Here is a 21,952-nt window from a genome sequence, read left to right as displayed (position 1 = left end):
CATCTCCTATATTTTCTTCTAATAGTTTGAAATTTTTGGTTTTCATCTTTAGGCATTTAATCCACACAGAATTCATTTGTATAGATACAGTAAGAAAGGCAACCAATTCTATTTTTTCCATATTGAAAGCCATTTATCTCCTTATCACATATTAAATAGTCCATCTTCTGCCCAATGAGTTGTAATGGCACCTCTCATATAACATAAATTCCCACATAAGACAAATCCGCTACTAGACATTACATTCTGTACCATTCAGTAATTTATTCTTATTCCAAAACCACATCATTTTATATTGTTTTATATTGTATTATATTTTTAATTAAGCTTTATATTATCTTGGTATATAAAATTGTATTTTCTTTGTACTACTACCTTTGTTTAATTTTGGTTTTAGAATTATCTTAGATATTTTTCAATTTTTTTAATTTTTCCATTTTAATTTTTGAATCTCTTTCTCAAATTCCAAAAACTTAGTGATGAGATTTTAATGTTAATTGCATTGAATTTTAAATTGATTTGGTGGGGAAATGGCATCTTAACTATTGTGAGTCTTACTCATGAAAAATACAGTTTATTACTTTAAGCAGATTTCAATGTTCTGCAACAAAGTTTCATAATTTTTTCCCTAATAATCTTAGGTATCTTTTGCTACATTTGTTCCTGACTACCTCATAAATTTTATTGCTATTGTGAATAGGATTTTCTAATTGACTGTATTTTAGAAATAGAAAATCTATTAATTGTGTATGTTAGTCTTTTACATACTAACTTTCCTAAAATATTGTAGTCTCTATTATTTCTGTCAGTTGATTCTCTTGAATCATATATGTAGATAATCATTTGCAGTCTGCCTTTTTCTTTATAATTCTATAAACTGTAGTTCCATTTCTTGTATTATCTTGTTGGTTAGGTCCATGAGAACAAGGTTGGATGATTATAATGAACACCCTTGTTTTATAAAGTACATTAATGGAAATGCTTTTGAGTTTTATCATTAAGCATGAGGTTCATTATAACTTTTTGTTAGATGACCTTCTTTAGCTTAAGAACGCTATCTCGTCTTTGTAGTTTAATAAGAGGTTTAATCATAAATGAGTATTGACTTTTAGAGAATAATTTTCTCCAACCGTTAAGACAGTTATATTGATTTTGATCTGAATTTGTTAATACAGTGAATAATATTTAGAGATGTCTAATCTTCTTTTAAGACATTCTTGAATTCCTTAAATAAACAGTAATTGGTCCTAACAATTTTTTCTATATACCCTTATAGTCAATTTGCTAATATTTTACTTAGGAATTTTATATCAAGTTTCAAGATAAAATTTGTCTATAATTTTCTTTTCCCGTACTTTATCTAGATCGATTATCAGGATTATACTAGCATACAATTGTTTTTAAAAGAGAGAAATCTCTTGTAAAGATTCCATGAAATTTTCTTCTAAGACTTCCCAGGCCCTTTGTCCTGTCACTGCTTTGGGAAGAACAGGGTAGGATTTTGACTAATAATTAATTTCGTTAATAATTACTTTTCCACTCAGGTCTTCTATTTCTCCTTGAGTACATTGCACTAACATATATTTTTCTTGAAAGTCATATATTTTATCTATTTTTTAAAAATTGTATTGAGTTATTCATGGTATACTCTGATGCTTTAAAAGAATCTGTGTTGTTGGGTTCATTTCTTCAGTTTTGTCTTTATTTTTTTGTTTTACTTATCTTTCATCATTTCATGTAATTATTGAATGATCATCTTCCTCTCTTAACTCTTTATTTTAAACATTTATTTTAAAGTCTCTCTCACGTTTTTCTATTATTTCTATTTATAAACCATTTTTTACATTAACTTGTGGCTCTACGTTCTATTGCCTTTCAGAAAAAATTCAGGGTTCCAAATCTCAAGGCAATCATTTCCTCCCACAATAAGGTACAAACTCTTGTCTTCCAGGATTACAAGCAAAGATCTGTCACTTCTTATTGATAGACAGGATAGTGATGTCACAGCTTCTTCCTTTGGGCAGGGAGCCTGTACCATCTCTTGGGTGTGCATGGGGCATCTTTCCTGACCTGTAGGTCCTGAGGTGAGTTTCCACACTGGAACCCGCCTCTCACCACTACTTCTTTGCATACTGTGCCCTCTTCATTTGGCTACCTGAAGTTTTCTATTTTTCTCATAAACCTGGTTTCTTAATATTTAAAAATGAGTGGCATTTTGTGTATTTTAAGTAGTAGTGGAGTTCCCTGCATCTATGAACACCACAGCCTTGATCAGAAGTCACAGAAATCAACCTTGTGCAGATATGTTCACACAGTCCAGAAAATCCTGGTGAAACCTGGAAGCTTTCTTCATCCAGATACTTTGATATTTGTAAACATCTGAATGATTGAATTTTTACCTGTACACTTGAGTTCATGTAGGTATAATCCAGTTTATTTTCTGGTACTCATTTTAAACAGTTCTTAACCTTTTAATCTACATCCTGCAATAATTTGACCTTGAGCTTGATACTTAAGCTCTTAGTGATCAGTGGGGATGCTTCTGTGCCTTCTAGATCATGTGACCTTAACTGATGCACTGATGCACTATAGCCTAATAGATCCTACAAACTTGAAAGTTTTTTCTCTGGGTATGCACCTAGCACTGTTTAGGAGCACTATATTTTCCAGTTCATCATTTAGTCAATTGTTCTGAAGGAGACTTCATTTGCATTTGTTATTAAAAGTTTAATTTTTCAAAAGAGAATGAATCATATGTTTTCAGCACTTTCTTCTTCTATGTCTTAAACATATCTTAACACGATTTTTAGAAGTATTTTAAAATTAAATTTATCCCTTGGCAATTTGATTTGTAGGCTAAGAAGAGCAAAGTTTTACAAATGGAATACTTTTAAATAAATCATAATTAATTAACTATGCAAATATATCAAATAAATGTAGATACATAGATGACTAATTACCGTTCAGAAAGGTTAGAAATTGTAACACTATTTTTTAGCTTGGTTAATATAATATTATAATTGGGGTTGCTTTGATCATGGGGAATGTCAGAGACAATAATTTTTCAAGCTTGCCTGATTCTGAAATCATATGGTTATGAGTATTAGCAGCTTAATATAAAATGTGGTGCTGTCCACAAAGTTAAAAGAAAATTATTTTTGTCATAATAAGCTGTATTAATTTAATTAGTTTTGTATATGGCTATATTTTTCATTTGAAAATGAAAGCAGAATGGTTGTTGATAGATCTAGTACTTAAAAAAGAGAAAAAAGAATTCTTTGATATTTTAATTCTATAGGAAAAAATTTTCATTTCAGGTTTTATTATTTCACATGTCTTAGTTTCTTTAAATGCCTATTAATTCCTGTATCATTCAGTAAGTGTTCATCGGGGCTTAGTGATGCATGAGGGTTGCCACTCCTTGAGTTAGCTGAATGTGCTCTCTCCCAGCCTATTGCAATGACCTCTTACTTTGCCTTCTGGCTTTTAGGATCACTCCCTCTGATCCATCCTCCACCCTGACACCAAGATCATCCTCTGATGCAGTGATCTGGGGCCTGTAACTTGTGTTTCACACTTTTCCAGGGCTGATCATCCCCTGCAGTGACAGTCTTCAACCAAGGGTCCATGAGCCATTCCCAGACAACAGATTCGTTTCTTGGGGTCTCACTGTGATGTAAGTCTTGGTTTTGTTTTCATTTAAATTCATTTCCTTAAAATAAGGAGATTTTTATGTAAAATTCTAGAAATCTGACTTTTCTTCAAAAATCAAAAAGTTGTAATAATGTTGGCCCAGGTTCCTACAGGAGCACAGCAGCGGCGCTCCTCTCAGATGAGGTCGGTCACAGCAGGTACCTTGGGCCCCAACTCACTGACGTTAACCACCTGGAATCTTAATCTGTGGTCCCTGAAAGCAGGCTCAGATCCAAATCTGTTATTTTTCCTACAAGGCTGTAGTGGATTAAACTGTGGCCCCCAAAAGACAGGTCCACCTAGAATGTCAGAATATGACTTTATTTGGAATAAGGGTCTTGTAGATATAATAAAGGTAAGTATTTGAGATGAGATTATCCTGGATCAGGACAGGCCTTAAATATGATGATGGGCTGTCTTAACAGGAGACAGAAAAGAAGACACAGAGACATACGGAGAGGAGGGCAAGTGAAGGCGGAGGCAGAGATTGGAATTACCGAGCCCCAACCCAAGGAAAGCCAAGGGTGTCAGCAGCCACCAGCAGTGTAAGACCACAACTTTCTGTTGCTTTAAGCTTCCATCTCGTGATAATTTGCTACAGCAGCCCTAGGAAACTAACAACGCCCCTCTGTGTTCTGGCCCAGGCCTGCCTCTCCAGTCTCCATCCTCGTGTTCCTGTCTTTACCTTTACTCCTCTGCAGGTGCTTGCTGCTTCCTCACAGCCATGTGGTTTTGTGATTCTGTTTTTGCACCTGCTTCTCCCCCTGCCTGGACAACTCTTACATCTCTTTCTTCCCGTTGAATTTCGATTCACTGCTTAAGGCTCACATCAGAAGGCAAACTCCTCGGAGAACCCTTCCTCCTTAGCTGGGAAAATGAGCAGATTGCTGCCCCCTAGTGGCAATACTGTTCCTTGACCTACAACACCTTTTAGCACTAGACTGAACTATGCCAGGGTAGGAAAGCTTCCAGAGGCAGTCATCTAGGAACTAATCCTTGAAGGGGGTGAAGGTTACGAGGCATGTGATGGTTAATTTTATGTGTCAACTTGTCTAAGCTATGACTAAACTGTGACACAGTTGTTTGGTCAAGCACCAGTCGACATGCTGCTGTGAGGGTATTTTTTTTTAGATGTATTTAACATTTAAATCAGTAGATTTTGAGTGAAGCCAATTACCCTCCATGATGTGGGTGGGCCTCATCCAATCAGTTGAAAGCATTAAGAGCAAAGACTGAGGTTCCCCAAAGCAGAAGAAATTCTGCTCAAGACTGCAATGTTAAGAAACACTGCCTGGGTGTCCAGCCTGCTGCCTTGTGTATTTTGGACTCCAGACTACAACATCACCTCTTGCCTGGCTTTCCATCCTACACGACAAATTTCAAACTTGCCATTCCCCAAAACTGTGTGAGACAACTCCTTCAAATAAAGAAGAAGGGGTGTGTGTGTGTGTGTGTGTGTTTTCCATTGGTTCTGTTTCTCTGGAGAAACCTGATTAATACATAACAGAAAAGAGAAAGAAGAACATTCCAGAAAGCAGGAACAAAAATAATACAGATTTGCTGGTGGAGTCACGTGTGGCTGGATTGTGGGGTATACTGAAACATGGTAATAGACAAAGCTAGAGGGGAAGCTGGGGGCCAGCCTCTCGTGGGGGTCATTTCAGACACATAAGAAAGAATTAGGATGTGCTTCATTCTGTGCTTTAGAAAGGCAGCTACTTTGGTGGCAGCATTGGGACGGAAGCACAATAACTACAGGCAGATATATAAATTACGGACTGTTGCAAAAATGCACGTAAAATGTAGTAAAGGCATGTGGTGAGGGAACTGGAATAGTGGGGGTGGGGAGACAGATTAAGAATCAGAGGAAGAATCAAATGACACAAACTGATGCTGGCTTGCTGCATTGTAGTTTCTTGAAGTCAGCTTATGTCTTATTCCTCTTGGCACCCCAGGGCCCAGCACTCCTGGGACAGAGCACACAACAGTTTGTTAAATGAGGGATAAATGGAAGAATATGCAGGAGAAGAATGAAGAAAGGTTTAAAGACAGCCCTGATGCTTCTGCATCAGAATATCCATTTGTTTCCCTTTCGGCATCTTTTTAAAGCTCTACTTCTTGTCACCCACCCTCAAAATCTGTGTAGTCTAAAAGTAATCAGGAACGGTGTGGATTTAGCTTCACAAGAAACGTCTTCTTCCTTGAGCCTTACCTTTAACCTCCTCCTTTTTTCCTTCTTCCAGTTTGCCTTATATCATTTAGAGCCATGAATGTGTGAGATATGACCGATGGGTATGAGAGCATGGTGATCAGTGAGGGGATCTAGTTTAGTGAAACTGGAATCAAGGTTGGTTAGAAATACTGTTGTGTTAGCAAACTTAGGGGAAAATGTATAGGTAGTCAATGTGGAGGGGCAGAAAATTAGGAGGATGTCAATACCATTGGGTATTTTGCTGTCATCTGACAAAATCATCTGAACAGAGTCAGAAGGTGACCAAGTAGTTTTAAGAAAACCCAAATTGCGTTTTGCACCACCTTGGTCACCTTGACAACAAATCCTCTTTCTTAGGACAATAATATCATACCAAGAAAAGCAATTGCAAATTAAGTATTAATTATAGATGGAATATATATGGCTAAGCTAGCTCCACCTGGGGAAATAAGTGGGAAGGTTTCTGAAGGGAGTTTGTACCACTAACACAGGATGGGGTAAGGAGGGAAAATTGAAGTCATGTCATAAAAAGGATAAAGTACGAAGGACAGACGGGCTTATTCACAACCAGCATCAATCAATCAAATGACGTGCAGCCAGAATTTTGGACCCATTGGTCTCATCTTCCGAAGGGATTTTAAACTGAAAAATGGAACAGTTACAATAGGAGACGGTAGCGTTGTAGCACCTGCAGCTTCAACTGACACTTAAATCAGCTGGGATGATTGAGGCCACATAAAGAGGAAGAGAACCAGACGTCAAAAGCAACAATAGACCAATATACTGATTTTCAACATACTTACAGGAGTTCATTGTTCTTACTGAGGATTCATCTTCTAAAAAGCACTCTAACATGGATTCTGAATAATTATTTTGTTTTCCCCTCCTGGCCAAAAGTATTGCTAAAGATATCACAATGGGAAAAGTAAATTTTACTTTTAAATTATCTACAAGTAACAAAGTACTTCTTCAGGACTATTGTCCTATTAAGTCGTACTCTTCCCAGGAAAATTTAGGTTTTAATTATAAACTTTTAAACTTTCACATACAATATACACTCTCTCAAGAGCTATATTATCACTGAGGTAGCTCAGAGCAGCACTAGATGATGGACCTCATCTTTACATGTACCAAAAACACAGCTTAATGGCTCTAGTCAGTTTGAATAATATTTTTTCTTTATTGGTCAAGTTCATTAGCCAGACCATTGTAAAGTGCATCTAGCTCTAGACACCAATCAAACAGAAGCATCCATGCACATAGGGGAAGTTGTTATTGGTGATTTGGGAAGTGCATCTGTACATCTGTCTTTAAAGTAACATGGTCAGACAGGCAGACCACAGGACCAGGGGTCGGGCACTTGCATCTTAGCTATATATACTAACTAGGAGATATTAGGATGTTTTCTGAGCCTCTTTGCCTTGCTAGATCCTCCTCACTACGAAACATGCCTATATCATCCTCCTGAGTCTGCAGAATTAAGTATCATAATGTATGAAATGCCAGGCATTTGGGAGGCTCTCTGGAAAAATCCAGCCTCCAGGCTTCTGGAGAGTAAATAGACTCTCCCTATTAGCACTTCCAGGCCCCATTGTGTAGGATCCAGGTTTCTGAAATGAGCTCTTTGATGCTGTTTTTGCTAATTCTTTCACCTCTCTATATTCTAGACTGCAAAAATATGAAAACAGAGGTGTAGTGAGTGATGTAATGAAATAGGCAGTGAACTTGAACTCGTGGGCTCTAGTCCTGTTTTTCCACCAACCTGAGATATTACTTTAAGCTAGTCCCTTAAGCTCCCTGCCTCTATTTTCTCCTTTGTATAATTGCTCTACATGATCCCTAGGTTTCCCTCAGTTCTTGAGTATTATGATTCTAGGCAATTTTTATTATATAAGTTTTGGGTGTACAGCATTATAATATGACATCTGTATACACTACTAAGTGATCACCACCACAAGTCTAGTCACCATCCATCACCACACAGCTGACTCCCTCCACCCATTAGCCTGGCCCCAACACATTTCCCCTGTGGTAACCACTAGTCTGTTCTCTATATCTATGAGTTTGTTTATGTTTTATTTTGTTTGCTTGTTTATTTGATTGTTTTTAGATTCCATATATGAATGAAATCACAGTGTTTGTCTTTCTCTGTCTCATTTACTTGATTTAACCAAATACCTTTAAGGTCCATCCATGTTGTCACAAATGGCTGGATTTCATTGTTTTTTATGGTTGAGTAATATTCCATTATATACATATGCCACATCTTTATCTGTCAATGAACACTTAGGTTGTTTCCATATCGTGGCTATTGTACATAATGCTGCAATGAACATAGGGGTACATATAGTTTTTGTAATTAGTGTTTTCCTCTTCTTCAGATAAATACCCAGAAGTGGTACTACCTGGTCATATGGTAGTTCTATTCTTAATTTTTTGAGGAATCTCCATGCTGTTTTCCATGATGGCTGCACCAGTTTACAGTTCTACCAATAGGACAGGATTTCCTTTTCTCCACATTCTTTCCAACATTTGTTATTTTTGTCTTTTCAATAAGAGTCATTCCAACAGGCATAAGGAGGTATCTCACTGTGGTTTTGATCTGCATTCCCTAATAGTTAGTAATGTTGAACATCTTTTCATGTACCAGTAAGCCATCTATATGTCTTCTTTGGAAAAATATCTATTCAGTCCTCTGTCCATTTTTTAATCTGGTTGTTTGTTTTATAGTTGTTCACTTGTATGCATTTTTGTAAATATCTTCTTCCATTTCATAAGTTGCCTTTTCATTTTGATGGTGGTGCAGAAAGGTTTTAGTTTGATGTAGTTCCATTTGTTTATTTTTGCTTTTGTTTCCCTTGCCTTTGGATTCAGATCCCTAATAATATCTCTAAGACAGATGTCAGTGAGGTTACTGCCTATGTTTTCTTCTAGGAATTTTATGGTTTCAGGTCTTACATACAAGTTTGAAATCCATCTTGAGTTAATTTTTGTGTGTGGTGTAAGATAGGGGTCTAGTTTCATTCTTTTACATGTGGCTAACCAGTTTTCTCAACACCATTTTTTTTTTTTATAAAGTTATTTATTTATTTATTTTATTTATTTATTGGCTGTGCTGGGTCTTCGTTGCTGTACACGGGCTTTCTCTAGTTGCTGAGAGTGGGGGCTACTCTTCATTGTGGTGTGCAGGCTCCTCATTGTAGTGGCTTCTCTTGTTGTGGAGCATGGGCCCTAGGTGTGTGGGCTTCAATAGTTGCGGCACATGGGCTCAGTAGTTGTGGCTCACGGTCTCTACAGCACAGGCTCAATAGTTGTGGCGCACAGGCTTAGTTGCTCCGTGGCATGTGAAATCTTCCCAGAGCAGGGCTCGAACCCATGTCCCCTGCATTGGCAGGCAGATTCTTTACCACTGCACCACCTAGGAAGTCCCTCAACACCATTTATTGATACGACTGTCCTCTTTCTTTTGTATGTGCTTTGCTCCTTAGTTGTAAATTAATTGTTCATATATATGTGGATTTATTTTGGGGCTCTCAATTCTGTTCATTGATCTGTGTGTCTATTTTTATGCCAGTACCATATGGTTTTGATTACTATAGCTTTGTGACATAGTTTGAAATCAGCATGATATCTCCATCTGTTCTTTTGAATCTCTGCAGATTCTTTTGACTATTTGGGATCTTTTGTGGTTTCATACAAATTTTAGTATTATTTGTTCTAGTTCTATGAAATATGCCATTGACATTTTGATAACAACTATGTTGACTCTAGATTGCTTTGTGTAGTATGGGTATTTTAATATTAACTCTCCCAATCCATGAACATGGAATATCTTTCCATTTATTTGTGTCTTCTTCTATTTCTTTCATGAGTGTCATAGTTTTCCATATACAGGTTTTTCACATCCTTGGTTAAATTTATTCCTAGGTATTTTATTATTTTTGATGAAATTGTAAATGGAATTATTTTCTTAATTTCTCTTTCTGATAGTTTGTTATTAGTGCATAGAAATGCTACAGATTTCTGTATATTGATTTTGTATTCTGCAATATTGCTGAATTTGTTTATTAGTTCTAACAGTTTTTTGATGGAGTCTTCAGGGTTTTCTAAATGTAATATCCTGTCATCTGCAAATAGTGACAGTTCTACTTCTTCCTATCTGATTTGGATGCTCTTCATTTCTTTTTCTTGCCTAATTGCTGTGGCTAGGACTTCCAATACTATGTTGAATAGAAGTGATGAGAGTGGGCATACTTTTCTTTTTTCCTGATCTTAGAGGAAAAGCTTTCAGCTTTTTGCCCTTGAGTAGCTGTGTGTTTGTCATATATGACCTTTGTTATGTTGAGATACATTTATTTATTTGAATCCTCTCTTTTTTATTAAGAATTTTTATCTAAATAGATGTTGAATTTTGTCAAATGCTTTTCCTGCAACTATTGAGATGTTCATATAATTTTTATCCTTTATTTTGTAATGTGATGTATCACATTGGTTGATTTGCAGATGTTGAACCATCCTTGTAACCCTGGTATAAATCCCACTTGATCATGGTGTATGATCCTTTTACTGTATGTGGGAAGACATTCGGGAACCTTTCTGAAACCTTGAAAATGTTAAAGTATGTGGGCCGAGCGATGGGATTCAGAATGTCCTGCTTGAGCAGTGGAGGAACTGAGGGTGCGGGGCGTGGAGACTAATATCACCCTGTTTGGCCCTGAAGGACAGCTGGTTAGCCAAAGACAGGTAAGATTCCTCAGAGGAGGAACAACCTAAGACAGGCACAGCCATAGAGGGGCCAACAGGGGTGGTGCATAGAGCCTTCCTTATATCACCCTGTTTGGCCCTGGAGGATGACTGGTTAGCCAGAGACGGGTAAGATTCCTCAAGGGAGGAACAACCTAAGACAGGCACAGTCGCAGAGGGGCCAACAGGGGTGGGGCACAGACCCCCAATATCTGAGAGAGGTCTCCTGCCCCCAGGGCTGTTTTGCTCTCCACCCCCAGCTCAAATCCACACCTGCTCAACTCGGACCCAGGAAGCAAACAAAGATAATTGCCTCAGTCATGTGAAGCCTTTGATTGTTTATGGGTGTAACCTGAGAATGTTAGCCGAAGAACTCAATAAAAGCAACCTGGGATGAGTCAGCAGGGCTCTTGATCCAAGAGGTCTTGAGCTCCCCGGTTCCCACTTTTCTCTTCAGTCTGTGTCTGTGTCTTCTTCAAGCTTGCGGCACCCGTCACTCACCTCAAGTCGCCGAGCTGGTCTCGGCAACTGTATTGTTGGATCTGGTTTGCTAATATTTTGTTGAAGCTTTTGCATCTGTTTACAAGGATATTGGCCTGTAATTTCTTCTTTCATGGTATCCTTGTCTGATTTTGGTATTAGGGTAATACTGGTTTTGTAAAATATGTTTGGAAGGTTTCTCTCCTCTTCAATATTTTGGAAGAGTTTGATAAGGATAGGTATTAAATCTTCTTTGGATATTTTGTAGAATTTGCCAATGAAGCTGTCTGGTCCTGGGCTTTTCTTTCTTGGGAGATCTTTGATTACTGTTTCAATCTCCTTACTAGCAATTGGTCTATCCAAATTTTCTGATTCTTCGTGATACAATCTTGGAAGATTGTATGTCTCTAGGAACTTATCCATTTCTTTTATTTGTTGTCCAGTTTGTCAGTGTATAATTGTTCTTATAGTCTCTTATGATCCTTTGTATTTCTGTGGTATTTGTCATAACTTCTCTTCTTTCATTTCTGGTTTTATTTTGAGTCCTTTCTCCCTGCCCCGATTAGTCTAGCTAAGGTTTGTCAATTTCACTTATCTTTTCAAAGAATCAGCTCTTAATTTCATTGATTTTTTCTATTGTTTTTTTCAGTCTCTATATCATTTATTTCTGCTTCAATCTTTATTATTTCCTTCCTTCTACTAATTTAGGGCTTTGTTTGTTCTTCCTTTTCTACTTCCTCTTGGTGTAAAGTTAAATTGCTTATTTGAGATTTTTCTTATTTCTTGAGGTAGGCTGATATTGCTATGAACTGCTTTCTTAGAACCATTTTTGCTGCATCCCATAGGTTTTGGTATGTTTTATTTCTGTTTTCATTTGTCTCTAGGTATTTTTTAAATTCTTCTTTGATTTCTTTGATTACCCATTGGTTTTTTATGAGCACGTTGTTTAATCTCCATATTTTTGTGGCTTTTCCCATTTTTTTCTTGTGATTGATTTCTAGTTTCATGCCATTGTGATCAGAGAAGATGTCTGATATGATTTCAATCTTCTTGAATTTATTAAGACTTGTTTTGTGACCTAACATGGTATCTACCCTTTAGAATATTACATGTGAATTTGAGAAGAATGTATATTCTGCTGCTTTTGGATGGAATGTTCCATATTAAGTTCATCTGGTCTATGTGTTGTTTAAGTCCAATGTCTTCTTATTGATTTTCTGTCTGGATGATGTATCCATTGATTTAAGTGAGGTGTTAAAGTCCCCTGCTATTGTTGTATTGCTTTCAATTTCCCCGCTTAAGTCCATTAATATTTGCTTATATATCTTAGTGCTCATCTGTTGGATACACATACATTTATAAATGTTATATCTTCTTGCTGGATTGACCCCTTTGTCATTACTTAATGCCCTTCTTTGTCTTTTGTTGCAGACTGTTTCAAAGTCTGTTTTGTCTGATACAAATATAACTACTCCAGCTCTCCTCATTCCATTTGCATGAAATATTTCTTTCAACCCCCTCACTTTCAGTCTGTATGTGTCCTATCTACTAAAGTGAGTCTCTAGTAGGCAGTATATAGGTAGATATTTTTTAAAATCCATTTAGCCATTCTTTTTTTTGATTGGCAAATTTAGTTCATTTACTTTCAAAGTAACTATTAATATGTATGTATTTATTGCCATTTTTGCAAACTTTTTTAAAAAATTAATTCCAAGACTTTATCTTTTTACTCCCCCTTCCTCACATTTTATATTTTTGATGATACATAGGTGAGGCTAGCCCTGGACCAGCTGCAGGGCCTGACCATGGCTGCTATGGCATATTGGTGGACAAGGCTGGCCCCTTGAATGGCTACAGAACCTGACCACAGCTGCTGTGAGGTGCTGGTAGTGGGGCCAGTTGCCAGCTGAGTCTAGGTAGGTAATTTTGATTCTAAATATGAAGCTCTGCAAACCATCTTTTAAAAAGTATTACTTGGGGATTCTCTGGCAGTCCAGTGGTGAAGACTTCTCTCTTCCATTGCAGGGGGCACAGGTTCGATCCCTGGTCAGGGAAATAAGATCTCACATGCCGCAGGGCGCGGCCAAAAAAAAAAAAAAAGTATTACTACATCTTTTGTGTTTGCTATTGGATGATAGTTAGATGATGACTGTGGACAGGTTTGTCTCTTTTTGCCAGTTTCTAGTTTAGTGTTTATTGAATATTCACAGAAATTTTGTTAAGGTACCAAGCAAACATACCTCTTTTCTGTGCTTACAATTTTCTTCTATTTTCCATTAAAAAATTTTTTGTATTATTATGGTTCAGCTTCCTGAGTCCTTTGTCAACAAAATGAATCTTCAAAGTTGTAATAATACAAATATTGATAGTTGAGCAGAGTAATAGCAAATTGTACATAAGATGACAAATGAACAGCAGATTATTTCATCCTAGAAGAGAGATACCATTGAGCCTGTTGAGTGACATTGGCATCCTTTCGTACAAATGTACAATGCTTTCTCCAGTTGATACTTTCTTATCTGATGGCTTTATTTAAAAAAAAAAAATACTAAACCTTTGTTTGATCTTTCTGTTCTTTTCTGAACTCTGATCAAACAGTCCCACAGTTTGGCAAACTACCTCATAAGGTACTAGAGGGCTTAAAAGTAAACTTCCCAGCTGTGTAAATGGATCATGAAAACAGAATATTTCAATACATGTTCATTTGCTTTCTTATTTGCTACCAGAAAATTCATGACTGTTACAAAAAATATTTATTTATAGGAAGCTTGTTTTATGTTATTTCACCCCTCCCCCTGACTATTAAATCAAATGGATGTAATTCACTGCTTGATTCCTCAGAACCTTCCCCTGCAGCACACAAGGGATTAAGGAGGGTGTAGTGTGAAAGAGCAGCGGGAGAGATGGTTTGGAAGTGCTCTCCTCATCACAAATATGTGTCTTCAATATTTAGTTGTTGTGGCAGGAAAACAGCAACAAATACATGAACTGTAAACCATCTGGCTTGAAATATGTTCAAATATGAATGTTCATCTTGAAAAATGAAATCTATGGAATTCTGGCATCCACTTTGACTTTTGAGAGATGAACAGCTTGGATATGCAAAGAAGGGATTTCTAGACTAGCCTTCTAAACTTTAAATTTTCCTGAATTCAGAAGTTAAATAATTCACTACCTAGACAGGAAAACTTTCTTCTCACTTTTTAAACTTCAAGGAAAAATGCTGCTTGAAAATCGGCAACTGTATCTGCGTAGGGATTTGTACAGAATTGTCATGTTTTAAGAAGCAGAGAAATGAATGTGGTTCTGTGTTTATTATTTAACATTTATTAAGTTTTGATGTATGCTGGGCACAGTATAAAACACATAAAAAGCATGCTAATTCTGACTTTCACCAGATTCCTAAACCAAAAAGTTAAAACTGGCAACACAGGAGACTTTGAACTGTGCCACTTAGTTTGGTGGTAAGAAAGGCTGAGTTAGTCACTCTGCTCACTTTTGAACTATGATCCTGAGGCTACCTAGCATCACTGCCCTGTAAGAAGTAGCTCTCCAAATGACTCTCAGAAAGATTTTAGGTGACATCAATAAATGTAAAGATGAAACGTGCTGCAAACATATGTGAGCAATAGGAGAGATGAAGGCAAGAGAATGGGCACCAAACAAAGCACAAAGCCCTCTGGGCTTAGCAGACCGGATCAGAGGCAACCACAGGAAGAGGACGAGAAGCAGGAGCCATTTTTGCTTGCTGTGTGATGTTTTGGGAGCTTATCAAATTGACCCTTTGAAAGACATAGAAATTCAAACTTATTTCCCACCTTCTCTTCTTCACGCTATATAATTTTTGACAAAACCCAGCTTGATCCCCATCTAGAGAGAATTCTCTCTACAGTAAATCCTTCAGCTAGATCTCTTTGTGCTTCAGTGACCCTCAGGTGGACAATCTCTAACACTCCAGGATGTGCTCACCTTTAAATGATTCTTTAGTTGCTGCACATGTACCTGTCACTTCCCTGCTATATTGTAAGCTTCTAAACAGTGGAATCCAGACTCTAAGACCCTCAGTGCTTAGCATCATGTGATACGTGCAGTGGTCTTAGTAAGTATTCATTTGAAATTCTGAAACTTAGATAAATGAAAGAATTATGCGTAGGTGGGAAAAAAGGCTTGAACTGGATGTTCAGCAAGCTTGTGAAAAAAGCCATTTTTATATGATATTAATAGAGCACAATGTTTCCTAAAACAAAAACACAGTATACTTAATTCAGCAAAAGGTAGGGTATTGGTGATATATTTAATTAAATTTTATTTCAAAATCATAAATTTCAATGTATGGCATTTCTTAACTTTTTTCTTTTATTCTACTTTTTCTTTAAAAAGTTGAATTTATTCAACATATGATTTATCGAATAGAATTTCATAATTTTCACAACAAATGTTCCTCAAATAATAATGTAAAGACTTGAGATTATATGTGTTTGTACTTTTTAATTTATTTTTTTTATCTCTTTTCACTTTAATACTTACATGTTTATAAAAGGGGGCAAAAACATGTTTAATGCTTAGAAGAGAAAATTTGGCAATGCTATTTTTATGCTTTGTGAACTCTGCTGTATCTACAGGGAACTTAGATTTTAGTATGCAGCAGCAAAAGCTGCTAGATGATCAATCTTGCCCTTGAGGATCAAAGTGTTTCTTTGTTGAGTCAACTGTTCAACTAAGAAACTAAAAAGAACCAAAAATATAATGGAGCAAATCCAGTCCAGAAATGTAGTGTGGGCAGCATGGAGTTTGTGTCATATATACAAGCAATTAACCTGCCTTTGTAAACATATTTGTTTGGTTTCCATCCTACTTTTTCAATTATAACAAGTTTGTTATTGGTGATCTTTACAAGGGAAAAAACCCACATCTTTTGTAGTGAGCTGGAAGAACCATTTAATTTAAAAGATTGTATCTGCCTTAGAAACACACAATGCAAATTTCACTTCATTTGTTCTAAGAAAATTCTGGAAATGAAATGGGCACAACTTTTTAGCAATGGAAAACAACTAAGTGAGACTAAATCAAATTCTGAGCATTTATATCATTTTAGTAGATTTTGCACAACTTCCTCTCCTTAGATGCAACTCCATTCACTTGGCCCCAATTCTTGGGAAATGGTTCAGATAGTTTTGATTTAAATTCTGATCTGCACAGATTTCTTCACTGAAATAAAAACTGAGGCAGACATTTGGGGCATGATAGGCATCCTCAGACTTCACCAGGTAAATTAAAAATAAAGAGGGCAACCACAATATCTTGTTTATCAAAACTGAGAGCTTCTGAGGAGTCCAGAGGCTGAACTAAGTTGAATTTGGGTGTGTGATACAGGGTATGATATCATGCGTTTTACAAAATCTGATTTCAATACTGTAAACTAACCAGAGGTGTCAACAGATTATTCTTATATGTGAATATAGAAAAGTTGAGAAGAAAAGCGATGTCTGTCAATTGTACAAGTGTCAAGTTCTGAATGAATTGAATATAATTTGAAAGTCATATATTTTTTAATACTAGTAAACTAAATATCATGGCAAGTTCTACAAAAGATAAAATCTATAAAGAAAAATTCTGAGGTTGTCATTATTTATACTTTCATAATACAACTATGAACCATTTTTTACTCTATAAATGAATAATAGCTTCACTGTAACAAAGTATCTTTACATATTCAAAATGAGAAGCAAGCACATCACATTTTAGAAATAAGAATGGAGCATGCAAAGATGTGTTTTTAAACCTAAACCTTTAGATTTTATTTTTATTATAGCACTAGAAATAGTCTAAGCAACTAACAACAAAAAAATGTGACCACAAATTAATATTCAGCAATATATGCCTCTCATTTGTAACACTGTGTGAAGAATACAGAAGGCTAGAAAACCCCAACTCTTCCTCACACTCATTGAATCTAAAATAGACAAGATAGTATAAAATTCTGGAGGTAGTCTCTCTGAATTAATTTTTATAACCCAACTGAATAATGCCTCTAAGATATGTAAATCCTAAACACTTCAGAAATAACAAATCATTTCATCATGGAAGATTATTGGCTTAAAGAAGTGAATTTGAAGACTTTACATCTTTATATTTCTCACTGTTAAAAAAGCTACTGAGGATATTTCACTAACTGCACGCAGCTCAGGTTAATGCTGCCAAAATACGTGTACTTTTATATATTTCTAGAGGCGAAATTTCCTTTAAAAATGATATCTTTTTCTAAAGAGAAGCAAATTTGCTAATTTTTGTGGCAAATCTAAAACTTCTCCCAAAGAGACATCATCTCACATAAGTGTGAGTGTGTTGTAACCGTGTAGATGTATATGCTTTGGTTGGGGGGACTGAAGCTGGAGGAGGAATGAGATTGAATTTACTAGGTAGATATTACAATTAGCCTCATTAAGCAAATGTAAAACTGAGGCTCAGAAGAGGTAACACAGCCAGGTCTGGGTGACAGGTAGAAAGTTCATCCATCCATCAAAATCCTTAACTTATGATACCACAGTTCCAAATGGTTAGAAATATAGGTGTTTTAAAATGTACCTGGGATTTGTTCCAGCCAAGTATGGGAAGATGACAGACATGGAGACATCTGCCTTGAAAGCAGAGTTTATTACCTAGAGTTCCCAAGAGGAGGGGGCACGCGTACCACGCAGGGCCGCATAGGGGAGCACCAGTGTCAGTCAGGAGGCAGAGGAACCAGGGGGAGAGCGTGAGCCAGAGCCTTTATTGAGGTTTTTGTGGGAATGAATTGGTGAGACAGGGCAGGCAAGCTGAGCAAGCCTAGGATTGGGTAGTTTGAATAATTCCAGGAGGCTCTGGGCTGGAAAAGTGGTGTTTAGTTGTCCAGTACCTGGCCCTCAGGTGACTAAGGGAAAACAGAACATTAGACTGGAGTGTGGCAGTTTGATCCAGAAGGCATTTGGGGAATGGACTCGAGATTGGTTGGTTTGCATATCAAAGGCTGTTCTCTGCAAGGTGTTTTCTATCACTAGGAATTAACCAGTCCTGGAAGGTGCAGTTCCTCCCCTGAGTCTGCAAGTCTCCAACATGTCAAAGGCATCCTCCTATATACAAAATTTTTTTAATACATGATTAATACAATAGGATAACATATATTCCTTTCTCTATAATCAATTGGCATTATGTAGAAATAGATGACATACTTAATCACATATAAAACCTATAGTCAGCCCTCTGTACCTGCAGGCTCCACAAACATGGATTCAACAACCATCGATTAAAAAAAAAAATTTTTTTTTTCAATTTAAGAAAGTTCCAAAAAGCAAAACTAGAATTTGCCACATGCTGGCAACTATTTACTAGCATTTTCATTGTATTAGGTATTATGAATAATCTGGAAATGATGTAAAGTATACAGGGTGATGTGTGTAGGTTATATGCAAATACTACACCATTTTATATACGGGACTGGAGCATCCGCACATTTTGGTATCCCAGAAGGGTCCTGGAATCAATGCCCTGCAGATACTAAGGGACCTCTGTGTTTCTTCGCAGTTAGTTACTAATTAAATGAAATGAATTCCTATGACTTAAATATGTCCAGTTACAAGAATGCAATTGATACTGTATGTTAAGTGTGTCTGATGCACAAAGCCATTTATTAGTACTTCATAAAAGGAGATGTTTAGGGAGCTGTGGCAGGGCTTGCTGGGATCTTGGTGGATGTGGAGAATCACCGCGCGCTACTGGGATGGAGGGAGGGGCGCCAGGGCAGCAGGGGGGCAGAGCCTTGCAGCAGCACCCCCACCCCGTGTCCAGGTGGGTCTGGCTCAACCTCAGCGGCACCTTACTTCCTCACCACTCGGTAGGCATTGGGCTGGAATCTGAAATCCTTCCTGTACCCTTTGTGTCAGGCCGACCTGAACAAGGATGAAACAGGTGCCTATTGCATCAACAGAGACCCACCTAGTTTGGGCCCATGCTGAACTCCCTGAGACACAGAAAGCTGGTCATTCACAATAACCTTGCAGAGGAAGCAGACTTTTACGAATAAAAGTTGTGAAGGACAAAATTAGAGGAGGAGACAGCAGGACATCACAGGTGCCTGTGATGCACGTGAACGAGTGCTCCGGGGTCTGGAGGAGGCGCTCCCGCAGACTGGGTCCATCGCGGTGACGGCGGGAAGTCTGAGCAGCTGGTCAGCCGCACCGGCTCTTCCTACAGCGATGGGACTGAAGACCAGGCCGGGCTCCTCTGCAGGGTCTCCAAGGAGGTGCACAACAAGAAGGCCGAGAAGTTCCAAGAACCAGGTTCCAGGATGTGAGGAGCACCGTGCCAACAGCTTTAGAAACATTGTACCTTCTCCCAAGATACCACGATCCGCCATGGCGAGGAAGGTTGGCCATGAGGAGAAACCTGCTTTGGACAATTTCTCTATAGAGGTCTGAGTGTGACTCCATTTTGCCCTCGAGGTGGGGGGTTGAGAGACGGGACCAGCTCTCCAAGGCCAGGCGTCCCTACTCAAGATCCCTCCTGCCTGGGTGGGCATCCCCATGGGGACCTTCTCTTGGTTTTTGCAAGGGTCCACTCTGACCTGAGGCAGGATGCTTCTGACTGACCCCTTTAATCACCAAAGATCATTGAAAGCACAGCGTTCTTGGTGCTACATAAACAGTCTGTAACAGAGCCTGGGCCTCTCTTGTAGGAAGTGGCCACAGCACCATGGCCCTGGGCTCTGGGTGCTTGCTGGCCACCCTGGCAGCACCAGGCCTTGGAAATTGGTGCAGGGGGTCTGCTCTGCCTCCTAGATGTGATCGGTTGGTGGTTTCTCCCTGCCTTCACATGTTCAGTGCTTCCTGGACCTCCTTCTGACCCAGCCTGGAATGGTCAAGGCTTCTCCATTTGTCATTTCCAGGCAAGAGACCTGTACATCGTTTCATTCCCTGTGTGGACAGATCACCCAGTGCTTTCACCTCTTGGAAATGCCTAGAAGCACTGCTGCCTTTGTGGCTGATCTGTTATGTCATTTAAAGGGAGGTACAGTCTTTCCTCATCTGACCCACCCTGGGGCTCGGGGGCAGCTGGCGCCCATCCTTCGGATGCCTTGTTCTTCCTTCGGATGGAGGGCGGGGCGGGGTACTGTGTACCCGGCTTCTGGAGCCGAAACTCCAGGTCACAGTGCACTTTGGATGTTTGCAGCGCATCACAAACATCTCTTTCCAGCTGACTCTCTTGTTCTCTTGTGTAACTATGCCCATCTCTCTGGCATTTCTGGGGCTTTGGGGAAGCAGCCTGCTCGGGCCCTGCCCCCTGACATGACATTGGCATTACTAGGATTGTTTTGAAAACCACATCTGCAGGTTTTGAGAACACACCTTCCTGGGCTGGCCATGGGGCCTGTCAGTCTGGGGGGTCTGGCTTGGCGGGCACGTCTGCTTCTTGACCTTGGGCTTCTAGGCTGTTCAGGCTCCAAACGCTTCCAGAGGCTTCTCGCCTGTGCCCTCTTCTCCTTTGCCAATATTACCTGATGAACCAAGTTCTCCAGCACCTAGGACTTACCTCCTCCTTTCTGTAAGGTCTGTTATATGTTGCTAAATGTTAGGCTTAGCCCTGATGACCCATCATTCCTGTGGAGCCCGCAGTGGGGCGGCCCCTTCGTGGCCAGTGGGGCCCTGCTGTGAGCATGACATAATACATAGGCTTGTGGCTTTTTTTTTTTAATTTAAAGATGTCAAGACTTTATTCACTAAAATTTATTCTAAGGGGATATTTTTACTTTTGTATTTTTTTAAGTATCTATGTTTTATCAGCTTATGGTTTCATGCCTAAGTTTCCCCTGAAAAAAGTAAATAAATTGTGTATCTGTGAGGAAACAAGAAGGAGGTGTTTAGGGTAATGGTTAAAAATGAAGATGCTAAAATCAGAGAGAAATGGATTGAGGTCCCAGCTGCTCCTACCACAAGTTACTTCATTAGGCCTGTCTCCACTTTTGTGTAACGGTGCTTATGATACCTCCCTCACGGAGTGAGTCAATGTATGATTTCATTGGACACCATTGCAAAAGTCCTTAACCTGGTGCCTGGATTGCTTATTTAGGATTTAGAATTACTCTTATTATTTAGGTTAAGGAATACTCATAATTATTATTCTTGACAGGTTTTTTAAAAGCTTTAATTTTTTGAGGACAATTAAATAGATTCATCGTATAAAGATGCAGAAAGCTTAAGCAATTATTCAAATGATACAAATAGTCTCCCGTTTTCATCTTTATTGTCTGAAAATTTTAAATGAAATATTTGAGCCAAAACTAGCCAGAAAATTGCTTCAACTGGGCCAACTTTGCCTACCAGAGCAGTCATAGTCACTGTATTTAATAACTATAACTTACACAAAATCGAGAAAAGGACCAGGCCCATCCACAGCCACTCCTGGGATCACTAAGGTATGAAAGAATATTCTCACTGACCTCATGGGTGCACCAAGTGGGATTAGGGAAAAAAATAAGATTTATTCCATCAATTCCACAAAAATGTCTCCTTCATTCTTTATAGCAACATTTTAAATTTATGAAAGTTCTTCCATCTATGTTTTTTTAAGATCCTTTTCCTTTTTCTTCACCATCTTTTGAAAGATTGTTTAACTTATATTTATTTACCCATTGTTCTATGTCTTCTATAAAAAGTTTTTTTCAAAGAGGAAGGAAGGAAGTAAGGAAGATAAAATAAACAAAGTAGTGAAAACTCTATTAGAATGTTTTGCTGTATCCAGCCTTCAGCAGTTAGATTATTTTCCAAATTTACATAAGGACTTATTATCATC

At 38.1% G+C, this 21,952-nt stretch overlaps 1 pseudogene; it reads left to right on the top strand.

Annotated features, from left to right (window-relative positions):
* The first annotated feature begins 18,884 nt into the window (after window positions 1–18,884).
* On the top strand, window positions 18,885–19,457 carry LOC130854900 (BTB/POZ domain-containing protein KCTD5-like; annotated as a pseudogene).
* The last annotated feature ends 2,495 nt before the right edge of the window (window positions 19,458–21,952 follow it).

Source organism: Hippopotamus amphibius, chromosome 6, assembly GCF_030028045.1.
Source record: "Hippopotamus amphibius kiboko isolate mHipAmp2 chromosome 6, mHipAmp2.hap2, whole genome shotgun sequence".
Lineage (NCBI taxonomy): Eukaryota > Metazoa > Chordata > Mammalia > Artiodactyla > Hippopotamidae > Hippopotamus > Hippopotamus amphibius.
Note: the sequence above shows the minus strand (reverse complement) of the source record. Positions and strands in the feature narration are given on the sequence as shown.